Source organism: Mirounga leonina, unplaced genomic scaffold (genome assembly GCF_011800145.1).
Source record: "Mirounga leonina isolate KUSES-001 unplaced genomic scaffold, KU_Mleo_1.0 Mir_101664, whole genome shotgun sequence".
NCBI lineage: Eukaryota > Metazoa > Chordata > Mammalia > Carnivora > Phocidae > Mirounga > Mirounga leonina.
The window spans coordinates 24,916,223-24,931,666 of NW_023270175.1; the positions used below are offsets into that span (position 1 = coordinate 24,916,223).

At 49.1% G+C, this 15,444-nt stretch overlaps 1 protein-coding gene and 1 pseudogene across 1 annotated transcript in view; both read left to right on the top strand.

The window, feature by feature from the left end:
* ZNF75D (zinc finger protein 75D) overlaps positions 1 to 279 on the top strand; it is a 48,828-nt gene extending 48,549 nt beyond the window's left edge. The window contains exon 7 of the mRNA XM_035009026.1: positions 29 to 279. The gene's annotated coding sequence lies outside the window, so the exon portion shown is untranslated. The remainder of the gene's footprint in view (positions 1 to 28) is intronic.
* Positions 134 to 7,494, top strand: LOC118013277 (annotated as a pseudogene).
* The last annotated feature ends 7,950 nt before the right edge of the window (positions 7,495 to 15,444 follow it).

Sequence of the window (15,444 nt, forward strand, 5' to 3'; positions counted from 1 at the left end):
CTGTTGGAGGAGCTGGTACCCGTGGGACCCGCGCACGTACCGCCGAACGTCCACCTGGAGTCGCCCCCACTGCAAGTGATGGGACCCGCCCCGGACGCTCCCGTGGCGGAGGCCTGGATGCCCCAGGCGGGGCTGCCGGAGCTGGGCTTCGGTGCTGCCGAGGACTGCCGGCCCTTCCTGGACCCTGGTAAGGCAAGGGGTTGACTTCCTTTCCGCGGTTCGTAGTTTGAGAGCCGGAGAGCTCCCCAGCTTTGGGGGTGGGTTGGAAACACCGAGTCCTGGGGGGAAGCGGACCGCGGCGATAAAGGGTGGGAGGAGGGATCCCTCTCTGGGAACAAAGCGCGGGACATCACGTGGGATTCAAAACCCCTTCAGCTCATGACCCCGCTCAGGAACATTTTGACCAAGAATGTTACGCAGGAAACCCTGGGGAGTATGGATACTCTGGATAAGGCTGATTTTGCCAGCACATTTTAATTAATGGGATCTGTGATGTTGTGGGTTCCTCAGTTGCTCTTATGGCCTAAGAGCCTTGTTCAGATTGGTACTTTATGAATATACTCGCTTCAGATCCTTGAAGACGATTTAATCACGTACCAGAGTATAAAGCTAATACTTAGCTCATTCGATCAGAACCTACGAGAGCATTTCTCCAAGTGTAGCAAGCAGCCTATGTGTATCAGGGTCACCTAGGGTGCATTTTCTCAAGCTCTCTGGGTGAGACCTATATGCACCACAGTCTGAGAACCTCTGCTGCTGACCCTCCTAGAGTTTATACTAGAAGGAGAAGGTCCAGGCAGAGAAAGGCAGCTGGACTTCATAGCTCTTGTGTCCCTGCATTTCACTTCCCTTTGGGGATTCTCCCATAGTGCTACCAACAATTCCTGTCTCTACCCAACACCACTCTGCTCTCCCCGCCCCCATGAACTTTGTTTGGCCCAAGTGTGGCCAGAAACCTCCTTTCTAACTCTCTCAGGCACCGCTTCAACATGTTGGCATTTTTAAGACACTGAAATGCTGAGAAAACAAAGAGACATAAAAAATGAACATACCGAGAATAGTCCGAGTTACAAAACGTTAGTATCTGGTCGATCCATAACCAGCCCAGTGCCTGGGCTTTGAAACCATGTCCCTTTCCACATCTTAACGTTTATTCATTCGACCACGAGCACGTATTGAGAACTAGGCACTGCTTAAAGAAAAAGAAAAAAAGAACTACGCACTGCTCCGATATGTAAATAGGACTGTAGGTCCTGTACGTGGTGTAAGTAGGACTGGCAAATGCTATGGGGGTCTATAGGAGGGCTGCCTGACCAGCTCAGGGCAGACAGGGAAGTTGTCCTGGAGGAAGGGAAACCTACGTGGTGAGTTGGAGTAAGCCGCTGGCTGGGGGAAATGGGGAGGGGAGAGGGCTCTGGGCAGAATGCTCAGCATGTGTGCTGAGAGGGGCACAGAGGAGCTTGAGCAGCCCTCAAGAGGCTGGAGAGAGAAGCAGCGTCCTGGGTCACGAACAACTTTGGGAACCATTTGGGAGGTTGTTGCAATCACCACAGGCGAGAGGATGATTTTCTAAACTAGGATCGTGTTGATGACGATGGAGTGAAAAAAGTGGGACCAATTCAAAAGCTCAGTGGCCTGTGTAAAATTCAGGACTTGGTGCTCGGCTGGGCTTCGGGTGATAGAGAAGACAGCATTGAGAACAGCATCCAGGTTTCTGGCTCGTGAACTGGGTAGAACACAAGAAGAGAGTCAGATGTGGGGGGGCGGGGGTCAAAGTGAGTTTCGATTTGAACGTGAGGAATTTGAGAGGCTTATGGGTCTCCAGGTGGCCAATGTGGAATCAGAGCTCAGGAGAGAGATTGGGGTTTGGGATAGAGGTGTGCAAGCCAAAGGCTTAGAGGAGGTGACAGAAGCTTCTAAGATGGTCGAGGTCTTTGGGGGATTGTGTAGAATAAGAAAGCACGAGGTCCTCTGGGCACAGCCTGGGAGAGAACATGTCAGAAATGACCATTTTATGTGGATTCAAAGCTCTCTCAAACTTGCAGTGACTTTGTCTGGCTTCCCTGCTTTCCAGGGCCCTCTCTGGCCACCTGAGAACATCTCCTAGACACTCTGACCCATTTGCTCTTGAAGCTAACAGATGATTCTCCCTCCGGTGCTTACCTCTGGCTCCCCCCCGCCCCATCTCTTCTGGTTTCTGTTCGGAGTGCCACCTCTCTTCTCCAGGTCCCTGGCCCACTATGGGGGAGGCATAGGCGGGATTCCACGCTCTCCTTGGAGGCAATGGCTTGGTCCTTGCACACCCAACACTAGGACTGTACGTTGTCTATGCAGTGCCATAACTCCCATAGAATTCAACTCCTGCCATTACGGTGGGCTGCTTGGCGACCACTTTGTGCCCCTTTCTACAGTTAATCAGTTTGTCCAGGTACCGTATTCTGTAGCTTACTCTAATGAGTCCTGGGGATGTAGAAGACATGGACTCTGTCTCGTTTTTAATTGAGGTGAGAGAGGGGGGTGCGTGGCTGGCTCATGCAGATGGGAGAACATGTGGCTCTTGATCTCAGGGTTGTGAGTTCGAGCCCCACGTTGGGTGTAGAGCCTACTTAAAAAAAAAAAAATAGCGGTGACAGAGGAAAAACCCACAAGTACGTATGTGTATCTATTATGGTCAAAGCCAAACTATATAAAATATTGTTATTTATATTCCAGTCTTTGCCTGACCTACATCTCTGGTCTGTCGTCAAGGTATGTAAAATCTGGGTTCTGTGTATATGCCTGCGACCAGTGGCAGAACCTAGCCAGTCATATTTAAATATAAATCTTTCTGCATGTGCATCCCCATTCCCCATGCTCATTTGCTCCTCTTAGCAACAGCGCCAAGTACCAAGATCACATACGATGCCCAGCAGCAATATTGTTCTTGGCTGTAATACTTTGCTCTCTAGAGCACAGGAAGGTCCAGTATATTCAACAAGATATAGGATGAATTCAACAAATAAAATACACCTAGTGGCAACAAAGGCAAGGGCCCCTTTCTCATCGCTGTTTAAGGTGATACAATATGCTTCATCCTACTGACTGGGAGGTCCTCATGTCTACCTCCCGATCACCAAAATCCCATCCTGATTTCTTACCGCTTGGAGAAGGTCTGAGAGATCTGGGGATGGAGCAAGGAAAAAGATATGACCAGGAGGTGGCAGTAGTGAGCACAAGGTTTGTGGCATCGCTGGGGTTTGCTTGCTGGAGAAGTCCGGAGTCCCAAAGGGAGGACAAGGGAACTCCCCAGGGAGTAAGGGCTCACAGAGGGCACTTGTGTCTATCATGATCTTATAGCCCAGTAGCACACCGGGCAGTTGATGGGCCAGAGAATTCTGAAGGGCTGCAGAGGCGTGGGGTTATAGAAAGACTGATGAATCCCAGACCTGTACCTCCAAAATAAATAATACATTATATGTTAAAAAAAAAAAAAAAGAAGAAGATAGCAGGAAGGGAAAAATGAAGGGGGGAAATCGGAGGGGGAGACGAACCATGAGAGACGATGGACTCTGAGAAACAAACTGAGGGTTCTAGAGGGGAGGGCGGTGGGGGGATGGCTTAGCCCGGTGATGGGTATTAAGGAAGGCACGTACTGCATGGAGCACTGGGTGTTATACGCAAACAAAGAATCGTGGATCACTACATCAAAAACTAATGATGAGTTGTATGGTGATTAACATAACATAATAAAATAAAATTTAAAAAAAGAGTGCACTTACAGTGGTGAGTACTGAGAAATGCATAGAATTGTGGAATCACTATATTGTCCACCTGAAACTAATGTAACACTGTATGTTAACTAATAAAAAGAAATTAAAAAACAAAAAACAAAACAAAACAAAAAAAAGCTCCATCTTTTCAATGGCTGGCAGATGGGGGGTGAAGTTTTCTGCGATATGCAAAGTAGGCAGGGTCTAAATGGCTAACAGTGTGCTTCTGGGGTAAATTTTAATTTTAATTTTTTTTTAAGATTTTATTTGAGAGAGAGAGTGCGCGTGAGAGAGAGCGAGCATGAGCAGGGGGAAGGGCAGAGGGAGAGGGGAAAGAGAAGCAGACTCCCCGCTGAGCAGGAAGCCCAACATGGGGCTCGATCCCAGGACCCTGAGATCATGACCTGAGCCGAAGGCAGACGCTTCACCGCTTAACCGATTGAACCACCCAGGTGACCCTGGGGGCTAATTTTTAAATCACTGGATGTGTGAGAGTTTGAGTTTGGCGCCGGCGGCAGGCTTTTGAGCTAAGGAATCTCAGCCTGCGGGGAAGAAATGAACAACCGAGGGGCCAATACAAGAGGGTGCGTTTGTGCACTTAGGCTCATTTCTAGAACAACCCATCTGGTGGCTGGTTATGTGGTAACCCAGACTGGCTGGTGATGAGGATGAGGAGAAGAGACTCACCAACAGAAGTAGGCATAGAGCCGTGACTTCTGACTGTTGACCAAAATACCCTGGAGCCAAAGCTATAAAACGCAGGGAGCATCCTTCTATGGGCCTGTGTTTCTAGAATAGGAACAGTTCGTCAGTGGGCATATACATGTAAAACTTTAATAGATATGGTCACATGTCCTCCCAAATGATTGTGTCCATTTATGCTCCCGGCACAACATAAGAGAGAGGCAGTTTCTGCTTGCTTTCGCTCACCAGCTTTGTCTTGGGACGAGCGCCATGGCTGTTTTCCCCAGGTTGGCAGACAGAAGGAGGGCTGCTCTTTGTGCACACCTTTTCAAACAAGCATCACGTCCGTTCAGCATTCCTGATGGTATTTTATGGGAGGTAGGAGAGTAGAGGATGGAACTGAGGTCAGGAGGGTGGGGGACGGGCCGGAGGGGATGGTTAGTGGCCTTAGCTGACAGGGGCTGTGAGCACAGGCTGGGGGACGCAAACTGACAACAGGGTCAGGAGCCGGCCTTGCTCTTCCCTCACGTGGCAGTCAGCAAGCCAGTGGTTCTGTTTTTGTCAGCCAGCTCTGTAGGCAGTCACTTCGTGTTCTGGCTTTCACCTAAATCCACTCGCAGAATGATGTGCGTTGATATCGCCGCAGAACTGGTTCGCTCTCCTTCCACAGATTGGAGGACTTTGGGATCTTCCCCTCCCCTCATTTAGGTCTTGAAGGGGTATTTTTTTTAAATTAAATTAAATTTAATTTAATTTCAATTCAATTAATTAACAAATAGTGTATTATTAGTTTCGGAGGTAGAATTTAGTGATCCATCAGGCTTATATAACACCCAGTGCTCATTCCGTCACATGCCCTCCTTAGTGCCCATCCCCCAGTTAGCCCTTTCCCCCACCCCCCTCCCCTGCAGCAACCCTCAGTTTGTTTCCTAGAGTTCAGAGTCTCTTACGGTTTGTCTCCCTCTCTAATTTCGTCCCACTTTATTTTTCCCTCCCTTCCCCTGTGATCCGGTTTTGTTTCTTAAGCTCCACATAGGAGTGAAATCATATGGTATTTGTCTCTCTCTGACTGACTTATTTCGCTTAGCATAATACCCTCTAGTTCCATCCACTTGGGTTTTGTTCTTATCCTAAAAAACAAAAACAAAACAACAAAAATGACATGTCAGAGGCTCCTGGTGAGGCAACTGTGAGAAGGAAATAGGTAGCTGTTGAGAGGCCATGTGGCCAGGAAGCAGCCCGGACTCGGGAGAAATCCGTGGCCACTCCATGCACCCCTCCTCCCATCTCTCCTCTGCCCAGGATAGCCAAGACCAAAGCCTGACCCGGGTGCCCAGCGGAGCACAGAGAAGAGCCGAAGTGCCAGGAACTGCAGGATTCCAAGGAAGTGAAATAACAGTTCCAAGACCCCAGGATAGGTGGGTGAGGGTTCATCGGGCGCTCGGGAAGAAAGAGAGGTTCAACCTTAATCCCGGGGTAAAGAGGTTCAGGGTGCCACTTGAGAGTTTCTGTCTCCCCACAAACTGCTGAGGACCTCTTCTTAGTCCCCATGTCCACTCTCCTGGGAACAGGGTGACATCTGTGATTTCTATTCCTTCCCTCAAATTTTGATAACGGGGAGCGGGGGGGGGCGGGGAAGAAAATGAAGAAAAGATGTCAAAGCAGAAAAAAAACTGGAGGGCATGTATCCATTTTCTGTTTCTTTAGATGGAAATGTGCTTCTTGGTCCCAATGTGCCCAAATTCTCCGAACGGCTAACGAATCCACTGGGAAACCCAGCAGAACAGCTACCCAGAGATTGCGCAATGCCTGTCCACCGTCAGAACCTGTCTCTTCGAGAGACAGCCGAGAGCTCCAAGCAGGAAAGACCTCTCAGCCCCACAGCCCAGGAGCAAAACAGTCCCAGAGGGAAGCCACCCCAGCATATGCAGTGTGAGAAATGTGTTGCTAAAGAGAAGCTACTTAATAAGCACCTGCAAATTCCCTGGGGAGGGCTCCCTCATAAGTGCCTGGAATGTGGGAAAAGAGTCCTTCGTAAAGCAGATCTCTTTAGGCACCATCAAGTTCACACAGGGGAGACACCCTATGAATGCTCTGTGTGTAACAAGCCGTCCACTCAGGGGTCCCAACTCATAGCGCACCAGAGAGCCTATCCCCAGCGAGAAACGAACCAGCGCCTTGACTATAAGAAAAGGTTTTGTGATAGATCAAGTTTTATGAGACATCAGAAGATCCACGCAGGAGGAAAGCCCCATAAATATCCCAGTAGCGGGGAAAGTTTTAGCCGGCAGAGGGGTCTTCACTTTGCACCAGAAAACGCACACTGAAAAGAGACCATTTATCTGCGAGTATTGTGGGGAAAGCTACAGACAGAGATCAAGCCTTGTTAATCATTTAAAAAAAAAACACAGAAAGGAGAGTCCCTGCAAGTGTAGTCATGGTTCTACAAGCTCGTAAAGCAAGCAGGTCTTACGATGCACCAAGCCGCTCACTTGAGAGAAGAATCCTCCGACAAAAGGTTGAGGGAAACAGTTCCTACACCCCATCAGTCAGAGCTCATTCATAAAACCTTCACCTGCACGAGGCTATCTCGGAAGAACACTTTTGCCAGACCTTATTCCTAAGGACAGCTTTGTGTTTTACTCTGTTTCAAACCCATCTTCCAAGGCATGCAAATTCTAGAGTATTCACCCACTCCTACCATTGTCCTAGATCTGTTTAATCGTTATGATGAAAATGTCTTTGTCCAACGCCAATCACGACGAGGTAGGTGTAAGTGAGGAGCAGTCCTTCCAGATTTAGGGCCAGTTTCCCAGTAAACGAGGATGCGCCCCATTGACCTGTATTTATGAGACATTTGAGCCCCGTGGAAACGTACGCTCTTCCTATTTTGTTCTCACTAACTGGGTGTTGGAGCAATACGCAGATGCCTCCCTAACAGTGGCAAAGAGCACTTCCCTTGACTCCCAGGTACATCACGGGTCACAGTCACTTTCTTTTTTTAAGATTTTATTTATTTATTTATTTATTTTTCAGAGAGAGAAGGAGCACAAGCAGGGGGAGTGGGAGAGGGAGAAGCAGGCTTCCCGCCGAGCAGGGAGCCCGATGCGGGGCTCGATCCCAGGACCCCGGGCTCATGACCTGAGCCGAAGGCAGACGCTTCACCATCTGAGCCACCCAGGTGCCCCCACAGCCACTTTGTCCTGTGCACCCATTGCTATATTTACGCATCTTTGGAGCCTTTGACACAATCCATTTTTGAAATGTGGAACAAGGGGCAAGGAGTGAACTTCCAGGTCATATTGTATTTTCTTCCCCTCTTCCTTGAAATGTGAAAGCACTGAAGGCAGCAAACTTTACTTGACATCTAGCTTTGGTCACGTTCCACAAACTGTATGCAAGGTTATTATTTATGATTTTGCGATTGTTTGTTATTACCATTTTCACCTTATTTCCTCTTCGCCCCAAGAGTTGGACAATGATATTTTCCTGTGCGTTTTTGGTTAGAATGCCTTTTCATTAATAAATGACGTTTGTTCTCTTGCTGCTCTGAAGTTCATCTAGTTTCTTTTATTTTTTTAAAGATTTTATTTATTTATTTGACAGAGAGAGACACAGCAAGAGAGGGAACACAAGCAGGGGGAGTGGGAGTGGGAGAAGCAGGCTTCCCGCTGAGCAGGGAGCCCGATGCGGGGCTCGATTCCAGGGCCCTGGGATCATGACCTGAGCCGAAGGCAGACGCTTAACGACGGAGCCACCCAGGTGCCCAAGGGGGAACTTGCTTTAAGCTCAGGTGTTCCTTGCTTACTGACCTAAGTCCCTTGGTCTGTAGTGGAACTAACCTACTTTCCTGGAGATTTGCAGCCAACTGGCCTTGAGGAGTGAAGGACTAGACTTTCCCAGAAGATAAGGCCTGAGTGCCTTGGAAAACAGCCCCCGCTGATGTCAGCAAGTCTGTCCAAGGACATGTCAACATAGGACTAACCACCTGGGCACCTGCTTCTCCTGTGCACAGCCCCCCCCCCCCCTTTCCCGGCCTTCCCCTTTAAAACCCCCAGGCTCCCCCTGCACGGGGAAGATGGTCTTTGAGACCTCTGCCCACCATCCTCCCAGGTTGCTGGCCTCCTGAATAAAGCAACCTTTCCTTTCCCACCATCACTTGTTTCTCGAGTATTGCTTTTTCAGGGGCGAGCAGCTAAACCTGACTTGGGAACCGGTTCTCCGTCTGGTACCAATACCCTCCAAGCCTCCTGAAGGTAACGGCTCTTCGCACTGCCCCCCGAAGTGTGCATGGCCGGGCCCCTGGGCGGGGAGGGGTAAAGCCGGGCGGGCGGCGGCTGCGGACACGGTGCGGGACTGAAGGCCCCAGCCCGGCTCAGCAGGACTGGGGCGCCGGCTCCCCGGACAGAGCCCCCCCGCGCCCCCGGGAGGCTGCGGGCGCGACAGGCCCTCGGGGAAGTGGGCACGCGAGTGAGGACGTGGGGCGTGGAGAAGCGGGCCGAGGCCGAGGGGAGGCGCTGTGGGGACGCGGCCAGCCTGCGGGCCCGGCGGGTAACGACCGGGGACCCGAGCGCCGCGCCGGGCACGCCCGTGCCTGCGCCCCCTGCCGGGCGGGGACGGCCCTGCGCCACCCCCGCACCCCCCGCACCCGCCTGCCCGCGGCTGGGGGCGCCCGCTCCTCCCCGCCCCTCCGGCCGCCCGCCGGTGAAGCGGGACCGCTGCAGCCCTGCACGTCCGGTCACCTCCTCCCCGGGCCTGTCCCCTCGCCGCGCGCGATCTGGCTCGGCCTCCGGGCTCCCCGGAGGGGCGGCTTCGCGCACCGGGTGCCGCGTCGCTTGGGACGAGTCCCACTGCCCTCCCCTCGAGCGACGGGACGCGCGGCGCGGAGGCCTGTGGCAAGGTACCCTGTGGTGCCAGGCGGCGCGGACGGTCCCCGGCCCGGCGCAGCAGGGGGCCCTCGGGACGCCCCAGAGCGGCCCGCACCGCCTACCGCGCATCGCCCAGGGGCGCCTGGTGTCCATGGATGCAAAAATTGTCAAATTGATGATGCAGCACAGTTTATCTGTTTTCTTTTGTTAATTGTGCTTTTGGAATGGTAGGTAAGACACCAGGGCCAAATCCAAGGTCATGAAAATTCACCTCTATGTTTTTTTCTAAGAGATTTATAGTTTTAGGACCTATATTTAGGTCTTTGATCCATTCTCAGTTTTGTATATGATGTGAGGTAAGAGTCCTTTTTTATCCTTTTGCATGTGCTTCCCCAGCTGTCCCAGGATTATTTGTTAAAGAGATTTTCCTTTCTTCACTGAACTGTCTTGGTGTCTTTGGCAAAAATCAGTTGATTATTCTAATAGCCCACATATATAATGAACTCTTACAACTGAGTAACAAAAAGTCAAAACCCCAATACAGAAACTGGCAAAGGACTTGTATAGAAATTTCTCCAAGAAGATATACAAATGGCCAACAAGCACATGAAAAGATGCTCAACGTCATTAGTTACTAGGGAAACGCAAATCCAAACCACAATAAGGTATCACTTCACACTCACTAGGCTTAGCCAAAAAACAAAACAGAACAGAAATTAACGTGCTGGAGAGAATATGGAGAAACTGGAACCCTCATACTTTTTTTTTTTTTAATTTTATTATGTTATGTTAGTCACCATACAATACATCGTTGGTTTTTGATGTGGTGATCCATGACCCATTGTTTTCATATAACACCCAGTGCTCCATGCAGTACGTGCCCTCCTTAATACCCATCACCGGGCTAACCCATGCCCCCTCTAAAACCCTGTTTGTTTCTCAGAGTCCATAGTCTCTCATGGTTCATCTCTCCCTCCAATCCCCCCCCCTTCATTTTTCCCTTCCTTCTCCTAATGTCCTCCATGCTATTCCTTATGTTCCACAAATAAGTGAAACCATATGATAAATGACTTTCTCTGCTTGACTTATTTCACTTAGCAGAATCTCCTCCAGTCCCATCCATGTTGATGGGAAAGTTGGGTGAGTAATATTCTTTCTGATGCCTGAGTAATATACCATTGTATATATGGACCACATCTTCTTTATCCATTCATCTGTTGAAGGGCATCTCGGCTCTTTCCACAGTTTGGCTATTGCGGACATTGCTGCTATGAACATTGGGTACATATGGCCCTTCTTTTCAGTACATCTGTGTCTTTGGGGTAAATACCCAGGAGTGCAATTGCTGGGTCATAGGGTAGCTCTATTTTTAAATTTTTGAGGCACCTCCACACTGTGGAACCCTCATACGTTATAGGAATGTAAAATAGTGCAGACACTTTGCAAAAACAGTCCAGCAGTTCCTCAAATAAGAAACATAGAATTACCAATGGCCTAGCATATACCCAAGAGAAATGAAAACATGTCTACACCAACACTTGCAGACAAATGTAAATTTTACCTTTATTCATAATAGCCCAACAGAAGAAACAGACCATATATCCAACAAAAGATTATTGGATAGGGCGCCTGGGTGGCTCGGTTAGTTAAGGGACTGCCTTCGGCTCAGGTCATGATATCCTGGTGTCCCGGGATGGAGTCCCGCATCGGGCTCCCTGCTCGGCAGGGAGTCTGCTTCTCCCCCTGATCCTCCCCCCTCTCATGTGCTCTCTCTCATTCTCTCTCTCTCAAATAAATAAATAAAATCTTTAAAAAAAAAAAAGATTATTGGATAAACAAAGCGTATATCCATACAATGGAATATTATTTGGCCATGCAAAGGAATGATGTAGTGATCCATGCTACAACACGGATGAACCTCGAAAACATTGTGCTAAGTGAAATAAGCCAGAAACAAAAGGCCACATTTTATATGATTCTGTTCACAGAATAGGGAAATGTATAAAAATATCCTTGTTTCTGATCATGGGGGTAAAGCATTTATTCTTTCACCATTAAGCTCTGGGTTTTTCACAGATATTCTTTATGAGGGTGAGGAATAAATTGAGGATATTAATGTTCACTGGGAGATTTATCAGGTTTCTTTTTGGTGTAGTCCAAATATTTTTCATCAGCAACAATTGTGTGACACTGTTGAATTTAACTAAGCCGTACTCTGCACACCTACTGTGTATCACCGTCAGGCAAGTGGTAACCTTACGCCTTTTCTCTTGAGGAAGAAATGTATGTAATCCATTCTTAGTAAGAAATAATATTATCAGAAAGAAACGAGACTTCCTTTGGAAGTGAATTTTTATTAAAAGTGCTTGCAAGCTAGGGGGCGCCTGGGTGGCTCAGTTGGTTGAGCGACTGCCTTCGGCTCAGGTCATGATCCTGGAGTCCCGGGATCGAGTCCCGCATCGGGCTCCCTGCTCAGCGGGGGGTCTGCTTCTCCCTCTGACCCTCCTCCCTCTCGTGCTCTCTGTCTCTCATTCTCTCTCTCGCAAATAAATAAAAATAAAATCTAAAAAAAAAAAAAAGTGCTTGCAAGCTAGATTGAAGGCTAAAATACGTTTCAAAATACATGCATTTTTTTCCCCATTCAGCTGTTCTTGATATTCTTGAGCCCCTGACATTCAGAGTTAGGAATTCTTCTATTGTTAAGAAATTTGCTAGTAGGTTTTCCTGTAATATATGTTAAGACTTAGTCATTTCAAAGGCTTGTAAACTGTTTGGAGAAGTTGTAACTCTTAAACCAGCAGGGGTGATTTTGCGCATTCTAAAATTGTGTGTGTGGATACAGTGATTTGACAGTAATCTTAAATTTCTTTTTTTAAAGATTTTATTTATTTATTTGAGAGAGAGAGTGCATGCGTGTGCACGCTCAGGGGGGCGGGGCAGAGGAAGAGGGACAAGGAGACTCCCCACTGAGCAGGGAGCCCAACCCTGGGTGGGGCTCGATCCTGGGACTCCTGGATCATACCTGAGCCCAAAGCAGCGGGTTAACCAATTGAGCCACCCAGGCGCCCCTAAAACCTCAAATTTCTGATTATGATGTTTGGATCCATACGTTCCTTAATTGCTGCAGTAAAGATTTTTAGATAAAGCGACTTCTTGAAAAAATCAAACAATTCAGTGATTTTTGTTGTTACAAAACTTCTTTCACCTCACACCCTAGGTCTGGTACCAGGGCTTTGTTTCCATTGTTATATAAATGTGGTCCTGATTGATTCTCTACCCAAGACCCTCCCAATAGCCTCTCCGGCTACCTGAGCCACGAGGAGGCATGGCTCTCGTGCAGGGTCCCGGTGTCACAGACACTCTGTTGCCTCCACGGGGTCTTTATTGTCCCCGGCATCGACCTCACTTGTATATAAAACCAGTTGAACTCTGTTCCGGTTTCTTTTGCAGGAATATCAGAGCATAAAAGTAAAAAAAAAAAAGTGTATAGTATGTGATGTAAAAGTAGGAATATAAAAAACTTAGCTGTCCCTTGCCGTGACCTCACGGGATCCTGGAGGAAGGGGCTTGGACCTGCTGTTTGAAATACCACCAGAGGGCGCCTGGGTGGCTCAGATGGTTAAGCGTCTGCCTTCAGCTCAGGTCATGATCCCAGGATCCTGGGATCGAGCCCCGCATCAGGCTCCCTGCTCCGCGGGAGGCCTGCTTCTCCCTCTCCCACTCCCCCTGCTTGTGTTCCCTCTCTCGCTGTGCCTCTCTCTGTCAAATAAATAAATAAAAATCTTTAAAAAAAAAAAAAAAAAAAAAAGGAAGCGCAACAGCGGTTTGATGAGCCGGGCAGATCCGCCTGGGGGAGGTTACAGTGTGGAGGGGGGTGACACCCTGAAACCTGGGTTTAATAGGATAAAAAAGAGCCTAGTTCTTATGCGTCGATATAAAACAGAACTACATGTGACTGGGAAACTCCAGAAGGAGAGGAAAAAGAAAAAAAAAAAGAAAAAAGATGGGTAGCCAGGAAGGGATCTGGGGTCCAGGGGAAGATGAAGTGAAGAAGGCACACCCCGCGCGGCAGGGGCCCCGCCACGAGCGGTAACAGACCCTGCCTCCGCCGTCCACAGCCAGACTCCGACGAGCCCGGCGCCCGGAGGAGGGGGGCCGGACTCCTGTCTGTCTCTGGCGGCCCCCGAAGGGGCTGGGCTCGACTTGGGGCGGCACAGCGGCCGGAGAGTGACGTGGAGACGGTGGAGACCGTCCCGGGCAAAGGAAACAGGGGCTGTGACCCCTCTGCAGAATTGGTGACGATGTTTTCACAGCTGTGACTCACTTCCTGTACTTGATGCATGCAAGCAAACGGAAGGGTTATTCCTTCCTCCCTGTGCTTCAGTGCGCTTCGGATAGAAAGGCACATGGGTCTTGTTTTATGGGGTGCCCTCTCCCCCCCTTTTTTTTGCATCCCTGGGTGAGCATGCACCATGATTTTTGTTAAGACTTTCCCCAGCTGTTTCTCACGAGGACTCTGCTACATACAGAAAAGCTGGAAACATTGGGCAATGCACATTGTATCCCCTCCACCAAAATCCAGCGATTAGCTTTTTGCCATATTTTAGGGGCGCTGTTTTACATTTCTGCGTAATAGTTCATCGCGCTGACGCATCGTACTTTATTTAGACAATCTCCTATTTTGGATATAGTCCTTGGTTCCCAATTTCCAAAATGATAAGGAATGCTTGATGAAAATCCCTGAGCACACAGACCCTCCTTCCCAAATGACAGGACAGCTGATAAGCTGGAACACTGAGCCAGTTCCCCTGAAATTTTTGTCATTAGGGAAGGGTCTAACGATACTAATGGAGAATAGATATATAAGAGAATTTTTAAAAAAAGTACCTTGAAATTTTGAGGAGTCAAAAACTTAGAGGGAGGGGCGCCTGGGTGGCTCAGTCGTTAAGTGTCTGCCTTTGGCTCAGGTTGTGATCCCAGGGTCCTGGGATCGCCCCGCATTGGGCTCCCTGCTCCGCAGGAAGCCTGCTTCTCCCTCTCCCACTCCCCCTGCTTGTGTTCCCTCTCTCACTCTGTCAAATAAATAAATAAAATCTTAAAAGAAAAAAACTTAGAGGGGCGCCTGGGTGGCTCATTCGGTTAAATGTCTGCCTTCAGCTCAGGCCGTGATCTCTGGGACCTGAGATCGAGCCCCACATAGGGCTCCCTGCTCAGTGGGGAGCCTGCTTCTCCACTCCCCCTGCTTGTGCTCTCTCTCTGTCAAATAAATAAATAAAATCAGAGGGAGGCAGAGGGAGAAGCAGGCTCCCTGCTGAGCAAAGAGCCTGACACAGGACTCAATCCCAGAACCCTGGGATCACGACCTGAGCCCAAGGCAGACACTTAATTGACTGAGCCACCCAGGTGCCCAATAAATAAAATCTTAAAAAAAAAAAAACAAAAACAACTTAGAGCAGGCACAGTATCTGAGATGGATTCTGGGGGCGGGGGGGGCTATCACTGGATTCTACTCCTTCCACCTGCCATAGGGCGTCCACTATGGTGCAGCCTCCCTTACTTCAGCTCTTCCAGCTGAGGCTTGAGAGCAAGGCTACTGCGCCACGTGGCCGATGTGGAGCTGCTCCCAGACAAGGCGACGGGAGATCAAGGGATGCCTGTTAGCAGAGCCATGGAATAGAGTACTAACCTTAAAGATAAAAACTGCCGGTTATGTTACCAGCGACAGTTGGGTTTATTTGGGAATAGCAGAGAATTGCGATCCAGGGCAGACAAGCTGTGGTAAAGCCATAGGCAGGTCTGGGGAACAAAGGAGAGGTAGGCTTTTTTTTTAAGATTTTTTTTTTATTTGTCAGAGAGACAGAGAGAGCAGGACAGGCAAAGGGAGAAGCAGGCCCCCTGCTGAGCAAGGAGCCCGATGCAGGACTCGATCTCAGGAGCCTAGGATCATGACCTGGGCCGAAGGCAGACGCTTAACCGAAGGAGCCATCCAGGCGACCTGAGAGGTAGGCTTTTTTAAGGAGAAAAGGGGTAAATTGGGAAGGCTGTTATAAACTAAAAGTCCACTGGAGTAAACTGGGGGTTCCGAGTATGATGCCCGAGCTGTTGTGGGGTGGGGGAATAAGGAGAGTATCTCTTCCTCTGGC